The sequence below is a fragment of the Lycium barbarum genome, chromosome 7, assembly GCF_019175385.1.
Source record: "Lycium barbarum isolate Lr01 chromosome 7, ASM1917538v2, whole genome shotgun sequence".
Classification (NCBI taxonomy): Eukaryota; Viridiplantae; Streptophyta; class Magnoliopsida; order Solanales; family Solanaceae; genus Lycium; species Lycium barbarum.
Genome location: NC_083343.1, coordinates 70,492,567 through 70,503,213, shown reverse-complemented (window position 1 = coordinate 70,503,213; position 10,647 = coordinate 70,492,567).

Here is a 10,647-nt window from a genome sequence, read left to right as displayed (position 1 = left end):
CAAAATAAGATTCGGGTCAATCGGTATTAGTATAAGAAATTTACGAGCTTTGGAAGTACAGAAACTTCTGAAAAACATTTCATAAGCCATACTTGGAAGTTCAAGTATCATTCATATTAGAAAACTTTCGAACATCATTATGAATCAAATATTCATATTAGGAAACTTTCGAATAACACTATGGATCAAATCAAATGGAGACTTTGGACCATATTTACGTACCAAAATACTCATCAAAGACTTTAGTCATCTCGATTTTCTTTCGAACAACATTCGGAAACATAACAACTAGAGTTTTCGAATATCACAAATATGTATCAAGCCATGTGAAACAGCTTAAGGAAGTCAAAGATGTTAGCCATCCTAGTGGCTCTAAGAGTAGGAGTTTTCTTTATAAGCATACATATACATTTATGTTCATTCCAGAAGGATCATGCCAAAAGAAGGAAAGGTAGGCTTTACATACCTCGATCGCTCGCTAACCAAATCCCGACTCAAGTCTCGGGCTCTCCAATATCTACAATAACATTATCAATTACCAAACATTAGCTACAAGTACTTAGAACTTCAATTCTAACTAGTACTTGTCTACAGAAATTTCGGCAGCATCTCCCCTGTAAATTCAACATCCCCGAGAATTTAACTCGGCCAAATTCATCAACAACCATACCAACAATACCAACAACCATACCAATAATATCAGGAATCAATTTAAAGCGCATTCTTATATTAGTAACCTTCAATCTCTACGTAGCTTATCACATTCAATTCCACTACGTTTTTTCAAGCCAATATCAATGCTCACATAGTCACTACTAATTCAAGATCATTCAAATACAATTCAAGAACACTTTAAATAATTTGTACAATATTTAAACAATCCCACTAACACCATATTCTACCCGAAACTTCTACAATCGCAACGGAACTACGACGACGCATTTTCTTCTTTCAAATTCATCAACAACAACAACAATTCACACTTTAGCAACTCCACTTCCATAATTACATAAAACCATATTAAAATCACATAATTTCCTACAACAACTTACAACCAAATTTTCATGCCAACTTGAACCATTAGTCTTCCATTTACATCACAAGGGCCACAACAACACAATTAAAATACTAAATAAATTTAATTCATCTTCCTTCACTACACCACACCACATGGCCACACACACTCACACACACCAACACGGCTACACCCACAACACACAATTTCATACTTTTCATTCATCTCCACATACTACAACATATATATATAAGTCTTCCATAATATAAAAAGGATAGAATTCTTACCTTTTCTTCAATTTTCCACTTGCCACAAAAGGTATTTTCTTGCCTCAAAAAGTATACCACGTTGAAGAGGGTCTTGAACTTAGTAGGAATACTAGAAAATTATAATTTTTGGACCAAGGATTGATGGCTTAATTTTTTTTTTCCTCTCTTGTTGGCCGAATTCCCTTCTTCTTTTTCTTGCTCTCAACTTTTGTTTTGTTTTCTTGAAACTTCTTGAATAATGAAGAGTTTGTGGCCCCTTTCTCTTATTTATTTGTCTTGGATTCAATTTCATGGGCTTGGGCCATTTTTTTCTTCATGGCCGACCACACCTACTCATTGGGCCTCTATTTTTTTGACTTTTTCCCTAGCCCAATTACTTTGTTAATATTTTGGGATTCATGAAACTAATTTTCAAAATTCCAATTTTGCCCTTAGCCTTCCTCGATATTTCCGCATCAATATTTTTCATGAACAACATATATATTAAATAAGATCAAAATGTTGCCTTATCTCTTATTAGTTACAATTAATTCGATTTATCCAAATATGTGAATTTACGGGATATAACATCCCCCCCCCCCCCCCCTTTAGAACATTCGTCCTCGAATGTTAAACTAGCCTTATAGGGTCCTGCAAGCATTTTGGGGGAGTTTCTTTTTATGGACGGAACATATAAACTATTTACCAATCAATATAACCAATTAAGAAATTTAGATTACCTGTAGGCATAGGAAACAAGTGAGGATAATTCTTCTTCATCTCGTCCTTCGCTTCCCAGGTCATTTCCTCTCGATTATTGTTCCGCCACAAGACTTTAACAGAGGGCACATCCTTGGTGCGCAGTCTCCTCACCTGACGATCCAAAATAGCTACAGGTTGTTCTTCGTAGGACAGCTCCTCAGTCACCTAGATATCCTCTATAGGAAATATTTTGGAAGGATCACCAATACACTTTCGGAGCATTGATACATGGAATACCGGATGTACTGCCTCCAGATCAGACGATAAGTCTAGCTCGTAGGCGACCTCGCCTATCTTTCGAATGACCTGATAAGGCCCAATATATCGCGGACTGAGCTTTCCTTTTCTGCCGAATCTCGTTACACCTTTCATTGGTGACACTTTCAGAAATACCCAGTCACCAATTTGGAACTCTAAAGGTCAACGTCGTTTATCTGCATATGATTTCTGTCGACTCTAGGCGGCTAATAACCGCTCCCGAATAAGTTTCACCTCATCGACTGCTTGTTGGATTATATATGGACCAATTAATTTAGTTTCACCCACATCGAACCAACCAATCGGAGATCTGCATTTTCTACCATATAAGGCTTCATACGGTGCTATCTGGATGCTGGAATGATAAATGTTATTATAAGCAAATTCAATAAGCGGCAAATGATCATCCCAACTACCTCTGAAATCAATAACACAGGCCCGTAGCATATCTTCCAGCGTCTGAATAGTACGCTCGGCCTGTCCGTCAGACTGAGGATGGAATGTTGTACTAAGACTCACCTGAGTCCCTAATCCGTCCTGAAATGATCTCCAGAAGTTAGCTGTAAATTGTGCACCTCTGTCGGATATAATAGATGTAGGAACTCCGTGAATCCTTAGTATCTCTTTAATATACAACTGTGCATAATCCTCAGCCGAATAAGTGGTCCTGACTGGAAGAAAATGGGCCGAATTTTTCAGCCTATCAATAATAACCCAAATAGATTCATACCTTCTTGGAGTACGCGGTAAGCCAGTAATGAAATCCATTTGATTATTTCCCATTTTCAAGCTGGAATTTCCATTTTCTGTAACAACCCATCGGGCTTCTGATGCTCGATCTTAACCTGTTGGCAATTTTGGCACTGAGCAACGAACTCTACGATATCTCTTTTCATACCATCCCACCAATATAAGCATCTGAGATCATGGTACATTTTAGTGGATCTAGGATGAACAGAATACCGAGCATAATGTGCCTCTCCCATAATCTGTCGCCGCAGCCCTGCAACGTCAGGTACACATAACCTGTCTCCATATAATAATACCCCGTTAGGTGAATTTTCGAACCGGGTCTTGTCCTTATCAAGGGCAGCATCTCTGTACTGTACCAGAATAAGATCCTCGAACTGACGTCGTTTTACCTCTTCCATAATGGACGATTCAGCATCTTCTCGGACAGAAACCCCAATATTTCCAGAGTCGGCCAAACGGACTCCAAGACTGGCTAGCTGATGAATCTCACGAACTAATTCTTTCTTCTCTGGCTGCACGTCGATCAAACTACCCATAGAATTGCGACTAAGTGCATCTGCTACAACATTAGCTTTTCCAGGATGATACAAAATGTCAACATCATAATCTTTTAGTAATTCGAGCCATCTTCTTTGTCGCAAATTCAACTCCTTTTGTTTAAAAATGTACTGAAGACTTTTGTGATCCGTATAAATATCAACATGAACCCCATATAAGTAATGCCGCCATATCTTCGAAGCATGAATTACCGCGGCTAGTTCCAGATCATGAGTAGGATAATTTCTCTCGTGCGGTCTGAGCTGCCGGGAAGCATAGGCTATAACTCGACCATGCTGCATTAATACACAACCTATCCCAATTCCAGAAGCATCACAATAGATAAATACCCATCTGACCCCTCTGGAAAAGTTAGAACTGGAGCTGTAATCAATTTTTCCTTCAGCAAATGGAAGCTGCGTTCACAAGCATCAGTCCACTGAAATGTTGCTGCCTTCTGAGTTAGCTTCGTTAATGGTGCTCCAATAGAAGCAAAATTCTCCACAAACCTCCTGTAATATCCTGCTAATCCCAGAAAACTGCGTACCTCCGTCGGTGTGGTAGGCCTAGGCCAATTCTGTACAGCCTCGATCTTCTGTGTATCGACCCGAATACCATCTGCTCCAACGATATGCCCCAAGAATGCCACTGAGGTCAACCAAAACCAAAAGTGTGCCAAGTACTGTCCTCAGATGATCTGAATTCTCCTCTGCTGATCGTGAATAAACCAGAATGTCATCAATAAATACAATCACGAACATGTCTAGAAACGGCCTGAATACCCGATTAATCAAATTCATAAACACTGCTGGAACATTAGTTAGCCCAAAAGACATCACTCTGAACTCATAATGCCCGTATCGGGTCCTGAAAGCAGTCTTCGGAATATCTGCCTCTCGTACCCGCACCTAGTGATAACCCGAGTGCAAGTATATCTTTGAAAAATATTTAGCACCCTGCAACTGGTCAAATAAATCATCAATCCGGGGAAGGGGATATTTATTCTTTATAGTCACCTTATTCAGCTGTCTGTAATCAATGCACATCCGCAGCTACCCATCTTTCTTTCTTACAATTAATACCGGTGCTCCCTAGGGTGACGCACTGGGTCTGATGAAGCCTTTTTCTAATAAGTCCTTCAGCTGCTCTTTCAATTCTGTAGGTGCCATTCTGTAAGGAGGAATAGATATAGGCTGGGTATCTGGAAATACATCTATCGTGAATCCTATCTCCCGCTCAGGTGGGAGACCTGGAAGCTCATTCGGAAATACATTCGGAAATTCATTAACAACCGGAACTGACTGGAGAGTAGGTGTTTCTGCTTTAGTATCATGCACACGGACCAAATGATAAATATACCCTTTCTGAATCATCTTCCTGTCCTTGAGGTATGAAATAAACTTACCTCTCGGCGATGCTGTATTTCCTGCCCATTCTATAACTGGTTCCCCTGGAAACTGGAAACGAACTACCTTTTTCTAGCAGTCAATATTAGCATAACAAGAGGCTAACCAATCCATACCCATGATAACATCGAATTCCACCATATCTAATTCTACCAAATCGGCCTTAGTGCAACGGCCACATATAATCACAGAACAATCCTTATATACCTGCCTCGCTATAATAAAGTCCCCGACCGGTGTAGCTACCTCGAACGGCTCTATAGTTTCAGGTGTTATCCCAATTTTACTAGCAACGAGTGGAGAAATACATGATAAAGTAGAACCTGGATCGATCAATGCATATACAGCTCGCAAAAAGACCAATAATGTACCTGTGACTACATTTGGCGACGCCTCCTGATCCTGTCGGCTAGCCAATGCATATATGCGGTTCGAGGGACCGCTGGTGCTGGTATACCCCGCCCCGCAGGGCGCATAGCTGAAGGAGTGGAAGACGAACCAGTAGCTGATCCCATTGGCTGAGCTGCACTACCAGACCCACCCGCCAACGGGCAATCTCTCATAATATGGCCCTGGCGGCCAAGAGAAAAACAGGCACCTGTAGCTCGATAGCACTCTCCTAGGTGAGACCTCCCATAATAAGAACACCGAGGCATAGGTGGCCTCGCCTGACTGGAACCTCGGCTCACCTGCGAACCTGGAGCCCTGGAGCTCTGGCCCGCTCCTGAGACTTCCCTGAATAACTGGCTGATCTAGCCCTCTTGGGTTGCCTCCTTTCACGATCTCTATCAGGCTGGCGTCCTCGGTGCCGGTCCTCAATACCCTGCGCGTAGGACTGTAACCGGGCAATGTCCATCCCAGTCTGTGACGCCATCGTCATACAGCTATCTACCAAATAATGATCCAGCCCTATCACGTACCGATACATCCGGTCAGCCATATCAGCTACTATGGTAGGTGCATATTTGGCCAGAGAATCAAACTCTAAGCTGTACTCTCGGACACTCCTGCCTCTCTGCCTCAGCTGCAAAAATCTGTCAACTCTCGCCCGCCGCAACTCTGGGGGCAAAAGGTGGCTGAGAAAAGCTCCTGTAAACCCATCCCATACAGCTGGAGGAACATCCTCGCCTCTGGACAACTCCCAAGACTCGAACCGATTAATCGCTATGTCCCGCAATCTATGTGATGCCAGCTCGACAGACTCAGTCTCAGAAGCCCTGACCAGTCTCAGTGTGCGCTGCATCTGTCGAATGAAATCCTAGGGGTCCTCTTCGGGCTTAGACCCGTAGAACTCTGGGGATTACAGGTCAAGAAATCACGGACCCTCAAACTGTTACGTCTGTCACCATCATCACCACCTAGCCCGCGTCTGCGAGCCTGTCCTACTAGTAATGTCGTCAATAACTGCACAGCCTCTCTCATCGCCCTGTCCTCCGCCCCTGGCTGGGGAGCTGGAGGCTCGGCCGCTGGAGCCTCCATAGCTAATGGTGGACCCGCTCCAGGCTCCTCTGGTGGGGGTGTAGCAGAACCCTCCGACTGGGGTGCATCTGAGCACGAGCCTGAGTGACCCTCTGTATCTGACTGGTCTCTCCTGCCACTGTTTTTCCCTTCTGGGCAGCGGTCGTCTTCTTCAGAGGCATCACTGTAAACATAACAATCGGTCAGAAAGAAATCATCCTAATAGCACAACTCTATCGCACGATCTAAGATCCAAAGAAATGTAACACCCTAAATGTCCTGTAGGCTCCTGTTTATAGATGTGGTGCACAACACACCGATAAACAAGACTCTACTAGACACGGCCTGTAGACATTCCGAGGACAAACCGCTCTGATACCACTTTTGTCACGACCCAACCCCGTGGGCCGCGACTGGTGCCCTATTTGGACACCCGAACTCATTCGCTTACCAAATCGACATATCGAAGACTTATTCAAATTTAGCATACGTTATTATTTGAACAGATACTGAAAACAGATATCATCTTAAGCGGTCACCCGTACAGAAATATAATACCAAAAACCGGTAGGCTGGCGGAATACACATCGCCCGAATACACATACATATACAAACATATGGGCCGATTTGGCCATAATAGCAAACGGGGCCGCTTAAGGCACAAATCACAAACATAATCGAACAAACATGACCCATGACCCACATATATGTCTACAGGCCTCTACAAATCATAACAAAAACTTATGACGGGACAGGGCCCCGCCGTACCCTCAAATAGTCATATATACAGAAATATGTATGACAAAAGATATGTACCAAAATATGAGCTCCGGATCAAAGGAGAACTCCAAATAGCAGAATAAGTGTCCTACACTGGCGGGTCACCAGAACGAACGTCTGTTCCTGCGGGCATGAAACGCAACCCCCGAAGAAAGGGGGTCAGTACGAAAGATGTACTGAGTATGTAAAGCATGAAATACAGTAATCCGAATCATAACTGAAGTGAAAGGTACAGAAAATGGATACATAATTTGTATATCAAAACATGTGCTGAAAATATAAATAATGCAAATAAAAAATCATGCATAGGGCTCAGGAACGTGGTCACCACTCCGACGCTGGCGCCACAACACATCATACTCCAGAAACTTTCAAATCTCCATACAATCCCCGAACATATCGTATCATCATAACATATCACAACATCAGAACACATGATATGCCATATCACATCATAATGCCGTATATAAGCGGTACCCGACCCTATGGCGAGGTCTCGGGAACCATAACACATCATACTGCCGAATATAACATAGTGCGCACGATCACAAAACTAGCCGGGGCTCCGGCGAACAATATCATAGTAGTATGCACGAGCGGAGTAGTGAGAAAATCATATGCATATAAGTACATAAGTAAATTTCAAAACTCGATGCAAATATATTTACCGACATCTGAAGTCTCAAAATAAGATTCGGGTCAATCGGAATTAGTATAAGAAAGTTACGAGCTTTGGAAGTACAGAACCTTCTGAAAAACATTTCATAAGACATACTTGGAAGTTCAAGTATCATTCATGTTAGAAAACTTTCGAACATCATTATGAATCAAATATTCATATTAGGAAACTTTCGAATAACACTATGGATCAAATCAAATGGAGACTTTGGACCATATTTACGTACCAAAATACTCATCAAAGACTTTAGTCATCTCGATTTACTTTCGAACAACATTCGGAAACATAACAACTAGAGTCTTCGAATATCACAAATATTTATCAAGCCATGTGAAACAGCTTAAGGAAGTCAAAGATGTTGGCCATCCTAGTGGCTCTAAGAGTAGGATTTTTCTTTATAAGCATACATATACATTTATGTTCATTCCAGAAGGATCATGCCAAAAGAAGGAGAGGTAGGCTTTACATACCTCGATCGCTCGCTAAACCAAATCCCGACTCAAGTCTCGGGCTCTCCAATATCTACAATAACATTATCAATTACCAAACATTAGCTACAAGTACTTAGAACTTCAATTCTAACTAGTACTTGTCTACAGACATTTCGGCAGCATCTCCCTGTAAATTCAACGTCCCTGAGAATTTAACTCGGCCAAATTCATCAACAACCATACCAACAATACCAACAACCATACCAATAATATCAAGAATCAATTTAAAGCGCATTCTAATATTAGTAACCATCAATCTCTACGTAGCATATCACATTCAATTCAACTACGTATTTTCAAGCCAATATCAACGCTCACATATTCACTACTAATCAAAGATCATTCAAACACAATTCAAGAACACTTTAAACAATTTGTACAATATTTAAACAATCCCACTAACACCATATTCTACCCGAAACTTCTACAAACGCAACGGAAATACGACGACGCATTTGCTTCTTTCAAATTCATCAACAACAACAACAATTCACACTTTAGCAACTCCACTTCCATAATTACATAAAACCATATTAAAATCACATAATTTCCTACAACAACTTACAACCAAATTTTCATGACAACTTGAACTATTAGTCTTCCATTTTCATCACAAGGGCCACAACAACTCAATTAACATACTAAATAAATTTAATTCATCTTTCTTCACTACACCACACCACACGGCCACACACACCCACACGGCTACACCCACAACACACAATTTCATACTTTTCATTCATCTCCACATACTACAACATATATATAAGTCTTCCATAATATAAAAAAGGATAGAATTCTTACCTTTTCTTCAATTTTTCACTTGCCACAAAAGGTATTTTCTTGCCTCAAACATTATACCACGTTGAAGAGGGTCTTGAATTTAGTGGGAATACTAGAAAATTATAATTTTTGGACCAAGGATTGATGGCTTAAATTTTTTTTACCTCTCTTGTTGGCCGAATTCCCTTCTTCTTCTTTTTTGCTCTCAACTTTTGTTTTGTTTTCTTGAAACTTCTTGAATAATGAAGAGTTTATGGCCCCTTCTCTTATTTATTTGTCTTGGATTTAATTTCATGGGCTTGGGCCATTTTTTTCTTCATGGCCGGCCACACCTACTCATTGGGCCTCTATTTTTTGACTTTTTCCTTAGCCCAATTACTTTGTTAATATTTTGGGATTCATGAAACTAATTTTCAAAATTCCAATTCTGCCCTTAGCCTTCTTCGATATTTCCGCATCAATATTTTTCATGAACAACATATATATTAAATAAGATCAAAATGTTGCCTTATCTCTTATTAGTCACAATTAATTCGATTTATCCAAATATGCGAAATTACGGGATATAACATATATTCCTCCAGAAGTTCGGCGAGCTAGGGCCGATAAATTCTTGAACTTGAGGCAAGGCAGTATGAGTGCCCTAGAGTATAGTCTCCGCTTTAACTCCTTGGCTAGGTATGCTTCAGCCATGGTAGCGGATATGGGTGATCGGGTACACCGATTTATGAAGGGCCTAGGGCCACACTTGATGGATAGATGCTTGACTGCGTCCCTTCCGGACGGTGTGGACATTGCACGTATTCAGGCACATGCTCAAAACTTAGAAGAAAGTCTGCAACAGCAGAGAAGTGAACGTGAGCAAGATCGGGGACATAGCAAGAGGGCTAGATCTTCGGGTCCGATGAGCGAGTTTAGAGGTGGGCACAGGCAGCAGTTTCCCAGACATTCAGGATATTCTATGACCAGTGTACCTCCCCGGTTTTCAGGCCAGAGATTTGATAGATCTGCTCGTTCGGGGCCGAGTCCGAGTTTTTCAGGGTCTCAGTTTAGAGATGATTGGGGTCAGGCAAGGCCACCCGCACTACGATGTTCCCAGTGTGGGAAGTTTCATTGGGGTCGATGCCGATTGGGTTCAGATGTTTGCTATTCATGTGGTCGACCAGGCCATATCATGCGTGATTGCCCCTCAGTACATGGTAGAGGTAGGACCCAGCCATCAGGGTCGGTAGCCGGATCTTCAGCATCTGTATGCCCTAGGGGGCCAGGTTCACATACGCCAATTGGCCATGGTAGAGGCAGAGGGAGAGTTCCCAGTTCTAGTGGTCCTCAGCACCGTATTTATGCTTTAGCTGGACGCCAAGATCTTGAGTCTTCTCCTGACGTGGTCACAGGTATATTGTCGGTATTCTCTCATGATGTATATGCTTTGATTGATCCGGGCTCCACATTATTATATGTTACTCCATATATTGCG